This window comes from Elephantulus edwardii, unplaced genomic scaffold (assembly GCF_000299155.1).
Source record: "Elephantulus edwardii isolate Elephantulus edwardi_28Jun2011 unplaced genomic scaffold, EleEdw1.0 scaffold00089, whole genome shotgun sequence".
NCBI lineage: Eukaryota > Metazoa > Chordata > Mammalia > Macroscelidea > Macroscelididae > Elephantulus > Elephantulus edwardii.
This window is the reverse complement of record NW_006399839.1, coordinates 4214403-4222023: the sequence shown is the minus strand read 5'-3', so window position 1 is coordinate 4222023 and position 7621 is coordinate 4214403. Positions and strand designations below refer to the sequence as shown.

At 44.1% G+C, this 7621-nt stretch overlaps 1 pseudogene; it reads left to right on the top strand.

Annotated features, from left to right (window-relative positions):
* The first annotated feature begins 6340 nt into the window (after window positions 1-6340).
* Window positions 6341-7136, top strand: LOC102858509 (annotated as a pseudogene).
* The last annotated feature ends 485 nt before the right edge of the window (window positions 7137-7621 follow it).

Sequence of the window (7621 nt, the reverse complement as noted above, 5' to 3'; positions counted from 1 at the left end):
ATCATGCATCTCGGAGATGAAGAATGCAAAAATACTTTGGAAGCTACAAACTACCTATCAAGGTCTCAGCTGGCATATTCAAGGGGCTATTTGAAGACACTCTGATGAAAAGACTACTTATGGAGGTATGAGAAGGGTTAATGAGGCTGTAAAAGGGACAGTGAGGTCCCCAGAGACTAGAAATTACAAGAAACTGTTGCCATCATGAAGGCTAAAGGGACATGGTGGGGGAAGCAGTGTGTCACATGCCAGAGCCTGGCAAGGCTGTGACAAGAGATGTCACCACAAGTAGAAGGACACAGTTATTGTCAAGCCCAGCCTGTGGGAAGGGAGTTGACAGGGGAGTAGGAATGGTAATACCCAGTCTTTCTCTTCTAATCTTCTGCCCTTTGCCTCCCCTTGGATGACCCAGAAAGAAGCCAGAAGCCAAGGGAGACTGGATGATGCCATCTGGACAGTCCAACTTCCCAGAGAACACAGCAGAAATGAGAAAGGAGGAGAACAGATCTAGGGGCGAAGAGAGAATTCAATACAAATGCTATAGAATTGTACAATATCATTAAAAAGTATAATACCATGATAAAGTATTTACATTCTAATAGGGCTCTATTATTCACATATCCTTTCAAAATACTATTTATTATATCCCATTTATTGAATGTGTAGTAGTTTAAGTGTCTTAGGGGCATTGCTTTATTTGATTCTCATTACAAACATGTATAAAAGAGATCTATATCCCCATTTTACAGGTGAAGAAACTAAGGCTTAAACAGGTTCAATGTCATGCTTTGCAGTGGTTCAAAGATGGCAGATTACACCTAGATCTGTCTGACCCTAATGCCCACGCTGGTGACCACCATGTAGTTATTCCTGGCTGCTTCCTTCCTCTCCATTTCCTACCAGTTTATGAAGGCTCAGTTTAGATCTTATGTGTGACAGGTCAGCTTCTCTAGAGAAGCAAAACCAATGAAGCTGAGATAGAGAGATTTTGAGGAAATGCTTGCAGGCTGGCAAGTTCCAGGGCTGTGGGTCAGACCTCAAGAGAGGAGCATTAGGGGAGGCTAATGAACCCGGATCATCAGCCCACAAAGTCCAGAAGGTCATTGACCACCAACTGCAGTAAAGCCAAAGAAGTGTCAGAGAGAGGAGACTTCAGAAGCTGAGGAATCCAAGGTCAGGTCATCAGAGTCAAAGACTACAGGATCAAGTCCAAGGCCAGATGCAAGATCAGACAAAAAGCTCTATAGCTTTGCCATAGAGACCAAATATCTTGCCATAGAGATCAAACATCTACTCAAAGCAGGGCACAGGAGAGCGCCCCTTCATCAAGTCAGGCTGAATATATCTTTAGAGAACAACCTCTAGTCTTGCCTCATTAGTATCCCATTGTTATTGTTGCCATTGTGTACCAGTGAGTCAGAACAGATACAATAGGTGACCTTCCAGTGGGTTTTTAGAGGCACGAACTCACATAGGAGAAGATGGTCCCTCTTTCTTCTGGATTCAAACTGCAAGCCTTTGGGTTGGTAGTTCAACTCCTTAGTACTAAGCCACCAGAGCTCCCTTTAGCAGCACAGAGGTTAGGATAGTTACATTACACTGAGGGCACAATATTAACCATCACAATACTTCTCCCATGAACACTTTAATCAGAACTTCAACTGTTCTCTCTTTTTTTAGATCTAAGCTTTTTTCATATATATGGCATCATCTATGCTTCATATTGCATTGTTCTATAAATAATAGTTTTAAGGTTAGTCTATGTTTCGTGCTACTTTTTACATAACCCCCTGTAACTTCTAAATACTTTTCTTGGGAATGGGGACAGGGTTCACATCTGTTGTTCACAGGATCGCTATGGGTCGTCCTCAATTCAACGGCATCTAACAACAACAACAACAACAACTATAACTTCTTGCCATCGGGGAACATGGGTAATATTTTCTTGTTGTTACATCATGTAAAACCAACTCATACCACCCACCCTTCAACCCCTGACCCTTCAGTGGATTTTAAGAGGCTGTAAACCACACAGAAGGAGATCACCTATCTTTCTTCTGCAGAGTTCAAACCACGGGCCTTTGCATTGGCAAAGCAAGCAATATTCTCCCGGAATCTCATTTTTCACCAACATTTAAATGTCTGTTGAATGAATAAATGAATTCACAGGTGGGTAAAAGGACAATTATAGAAGTTGCAAGCTCACAGGTCAGAATGGGACCTAAATGAGGGCCAGAGTGAATCTGACAGGGTCTAAGGTAAACTGGAGGGCACTTGTCCTAGATAAAGAGATGGATACTCTGATGTTAATTTAAAAAGTTGATGGTTCAAGCCCTACAGCCACTCTTCAGGAGTAAGAGCCAGCAGTCTGCTTCAGTAAAGATTATGGCTTTGAAAACCCTTTGGAGCCATTCTCTTGCATCCTACAGGGTCGCTATGAGTCAGAATCACCCCCAAGAGCGATGAGTTTATGGAAGGCTAGCAAATGCTTCCAAAGCCAGAATCAAGTCCAGCACACTCATATCGTCTGCTTCTTAAAAAGCAGCAGGAAATGTGGTTCGGAATGTGAAATTTTACGGACTTTAAAATGCTGGCGGTAGATGCTCATTTCTAAACACGGTAAAGGATAAATACCCAGATGAGCTGGACTTGGCACGCAAACCATCAGCTTGTGTTCTCTGCTTAAGACTCAAAGATTGTGTCTCTACTGGTCAGGCAGGCCAGTGAGGAAGAAGCCACTGAGAAGGCTGGCTTTGTAGTGACTCCCCTCTGTCCACCTGTGTGTTCCAGTTTTATGGGAGTCTGCAAAACTCTGCAAATCATGCATTCAGTGAACATGTATTGAGAATCCAGTGTGTGTCCAGGCTATGTGCTAGGCTACGGGTATGCAAGTGAGCTCTGGGGGCTTAATGATAAGGATTTGCCTGCCACCCCAAAAGCAATAATCTGTGAGAGCAATAGATGGAAAAGAGATTGAGGTTGTTAGCAAGCACAGTTTGCTTAGATCCACAATCAACACTCTTAACACTAGCAGTCAGGAAATCAAAAGACTAATTGCACTGGGAAAATTTGTTGTCATGGACCTCTCCAGAGTGCTGAAGAGCAATGATGTCAGTCTAGGTATGGTTCAGATCCACATGATAATCCGTGAGAGCAAGATGGGCAATCTGGTAATTCACAGCTTTGAAAACCCATTTGAAGATGAGGCATGAGTCAACTCTGACTCTACGTAATGAGTGGAGTATGAGAATCTTTACAGAAGTGGACTGCCATCTTTCTCCTATGGAATGGCTGGTGGGTCCAAACTACCTTTCGTTGTTCACAACATTCACATAACTGAATGTTTAACCTGCTGCATCGCGCCAGGGCTTCTTTCCGTTCACTATAGGTGTAATTAGTTACTTGGGCAATGATCAGCTGACTGTTGGACTGAGGATTGCTTCTCTTTCTCCCATGGAGCAAACAGTGGATCTGAGGTCCAGAAAGACATGGCCTTTGGGTTGCGGCACAGCTTTCTATGGATTAAGCCCCAGAGCTCCCTGTGAACATGACAGCCTCTGAATGGGCAGTTCCACTGTGTCCCACAAGGTCACTAGGAGCTGAAATCAATGAAATAGCAGCGAGTATTTTTGCCATTTTTGTTTTATTTGGCTTTTTATGATGGACTGAAAAAGAGACATCAAAGAAATTAGAAGAAGACAGAGGGTGCAGAAGCCTTCTTCTTACAAGTTGTTTTCTATATTTTTATTTAGTATAGTTTGTGGGCATGAGAAAGTTCAATATGGGGCTGTGATTCCATTTGAGAATAGAGATGTTGATGTTGTTGTTATGGTTATGGTAATCTGGTGGCCTGGTAGTAAGAACCTGAACTACAATCCCGAAGGCACTTGGTTCAAATCCACCAGTTGCTCTATGGGAGAATGACAGACAATCTCTCCTCCAGCAATTAATTGCCTCTGAAAACTTGCTGGAGGGTCAGACTGGACAGTCCTCAAGAACAATAGAATCATATAGGTGTAAGGTATGTCTTAAGCTAATCACTTCAAGATATTAAAAAGTTGATTAGACCAAGAAGTAAGCAGAAACTATATAAGATAGATGCCAGGTCATATGAGGTCAACCAAGAAAATGAGAAATAGAAGCTGAAAAGAGACAAAGACCTTCCTGCAGGGCAGCAGAGGGAACGTTTTGTGCTGGAGTCAAACCCCTCAGTTCTAACCTCCTAAACTGGGGGGGGGGGAGGGTGTAGGAGGAACACCCCATTGGCTAGAACTCAGTCACCTGGTGACACTGAACTGTAAGGGAGCCTGGGTAACGTAGTCTGCGTGCCTAAGAAGAAAAAAACCTCTATCAGTTGGTGATCAGTCCTGCCACAATGCTTCCCAGCAAGCCATTTATACTGGCTGTACCTTTTAACTGCTGGGAAAACTTCCTCCAAAGCTTACCTTCCCTCCTGGAGTGTTCAAGTACTTTTTATGCATATGCTTTACCGTTTTCTCTCTACTCTATTTAGAGTCTGTAGAACTGCTTGACACTATCATCGTGATGCAAGCCTTGCAGAGGTTAGAGTCTTTTCCACGGATTACAAATGAACACAGCCCCTTAAGCAATCTTGCCAAGGACTAAGAAACTGATGTAAGGAAAGAAAAGCTTCCAAAAGGAAGATATTATTCACAGAGTCGTCCAGGACCAGAGAAACACAAGAGCTAGAAAATACCATAAGCCAATTTCAAGCAAATGTCATCCAAGACTATTAAGAGGTTCCCTCTTGTCAAGTTTTCCTTTATGACACTTTGAAAATTTTAGAGTACATCAATAAATAATGATTTGCCTTCTCTCTCCAAAGCTCTCTCAGTGGTTAAATTCTAAGTAGCTGATCCCTAGAACAATACCTTCTAGCTGTCTTTACTGGATAGGTCTTAGTTTATTTTAGGCCGTCCTTTATATACATATATAAAAATAAATAAAACCTCTTGCCCTATTCACTACCAGCTGGGGAGGCACAATGCAATGTTGGGTTTTTTCTATCCTCATTTAAGGATAAATTGCAGTCAGCCTTAAATGTCTCTTTCACAAAAGGGAGTTGCTCTAACTATATTTCATGGGATACAAGCAGGGGGGAACTGGAGGGGAAATAAGTAGACAAAATGAATTGAAGAAGGATAAGAGGGTTTTTTCGTTGCAGGACTTTCTGAGGGCTGCTTGTGCCCTTAAGCCCGGTTTAAATGAAGAAGGTCCTCTTGACTGTGGAGGCAGAAACACTTGATGTTTGCTCAAATGCATAGAAAACAACAGGAAGTGGGTGTGCTTTGCATTCAAATATGAATATCCTTCTCCTGGGCTTGCAAGAAGCTGTCAGAATGCTCCTGAGAAGCAAGAATAATAAGACTTTGTCTTCTATAGTTTGAGTGTGTTAATTGGAGGGACCACTTCTTAGAGAGGGGCATCATGTTGTTAAAGCAGAGAGTTGGCCAAAAAAGGGGGGGAAACTCAAAGATAGTGTGTTCCCAACAATGGGTTCAAACAGCAAGGATTGTGAGGATGGCACCAGACAGAGCAGCTTTTATTCTGCTCTATGTGAGGTTGCTATGAGCCAACCCAACAGCACCCAGTGGCAAGAATACGTGCTGCAATCTCGAAGCCACACAGTTCAAACCCACCAGCTGCTTCACAGAAGAATGGGCAGTTTCCTCCATTGCCATTAACTACCTCTGAAACTCACCAGAGGAGCAGCTATGGGTCAGTTCCAACTCAATGGTAAACAACACAACGACAAACCCTTTCTAGATCCTCACCTCACCCTCCTTGCCACTGAGTTGAAACAGACTCAGAACCCGTTCTCCAGCGTTATTTTCAGAGGCTGTGAATCTCAGCAGAAGAAGATTGCCTACCTTACTCCTGTGGAGAATCTGGGGTATTTGAACTGCCTGCCTTTGGGTTGATAGGCCAATTCCTTAATCACTAGGCCACTAAGGATGCAATACTGAAAACATTCTCGGGCCATGCTATTGTTAAGTCAAGGAGTCTAGAGGATGAAACCTTAGTTCAGGCTAAGAAAGAAGAGAGCCTTTGGGGTCAGAAAGACCTGGATTCAAATCCTTATTTTTCCACTCACTGCCCATGCCCAAATAAGGGTCAATTCACTGACCTCTCTGACTATCATTTCTGAATGGTCTATTTTCTTACAGGAGAAGTAAGGATAACAATAGTGCCTATCTCCTGGGGATGGTGGAAGAATTAAGTAAGATAAACAGTGCAAATATTAAGTGGGCTTTTTGGCAAGGATTGCACACCTTCAAAAAAGGAGCCAGAGTTGTTCTCTCTCGCCCGTCCACCCAAGATGCCGAAGGGAAAGAAGGCCAATGGGAAGAAGGTGGCCCCAGTGCCTGCTGTGGTCAAGAAGCAGAAGGCCAAGAAGGTAGTGAATCATCTGTTCGAGAAAAGACCCAAAAACTTTGGCATCGGGCAGGACATCCAACCCAAAAGGGACCTTATCTGCTTTGTCAAGTGGCCCCGTTAATCCGACTGTAGCAGCAGAGGGCAATCCTCTATAAATGACTCAAGGTGCCACCACCATTAACCAGTTTATCCAGGCCTTGGACCACCAGACAGCTACTCTGCTGCTGAAGCTAGCCCACAAGTACCCACCAGAGACAAAGAAGGAGAAGCAGAGGCTGCTGGCCCGGGCTGAGAAGAAGGCTGCTGGCAAAGGAGACACCCCCAGCAAGAGACTCCCTGTCCTCCTCACCGGGGTGAATACAGTCACCACCCTGGTGGAGAACAAGGCCCAACTGGTGGTGATCACACATGACATGGACCCCATCGAGCTGGTGGTCTTCCTGCCAGCCTTGTGTCAGAGTCAGAAGTTGGGCGTTCCCTACTGCGTCATCAAGGGCAAGGCCAGGCTGGGCGGCCTCGTCCATCAGAAGACCTGCACCACTGTTGGCTTCACACAGCTGAACACGGAATATGAAGGTGCTCTGGCAAAGCTGGTAGAAGCCATCAGAACCAATTACAATGACAGATATGATGAGATCCACCGCCACTGTGGAGGCAACATCTTGGGGCCCAAGTCAGGGGCCCGCATGGCCAAGCTGGAGAAGGCCAAGGCCAAAGAACTCACCAAACAGGTATGATGATGTTGTTGTTGTTATGTGCCGTCTAGTCGTTTGTGACTCATAGCGACCCTATGTACAACAGCCCTAAACCCTGCTGTATCCAGTGCCAATCGCGTGGCCTCTGACACACCCATCCCGATTACCCCAGTCACTGAATCAATCCACTTCATAGAGGTTCTTCCCCTCCTGCGCTGTCCCTCCACCTTACCAAGCATGATGTCTCTCTCCAAGGACCTGTCTCTCTCGTACACACCAACTTTTCTGTACATAAGAATAAACTTACTCCACCATCAAAAAAATAAAAAAATGAGCCATAGTCATTGTTACCAGAATGTTCTGTCATATGCAGATCACCTTGTGTTGGCTCAACAGCAACTAATAACAACAATTTATTTAAAAAAAAAAAGCCAAGCTAATTGCCATCAAGTCATTTCTGACTTCTGGTGTTCCCATATGTTACAGGATAAGCCGTTTCATTGCAATTTCTTTACTATTATCTTTTA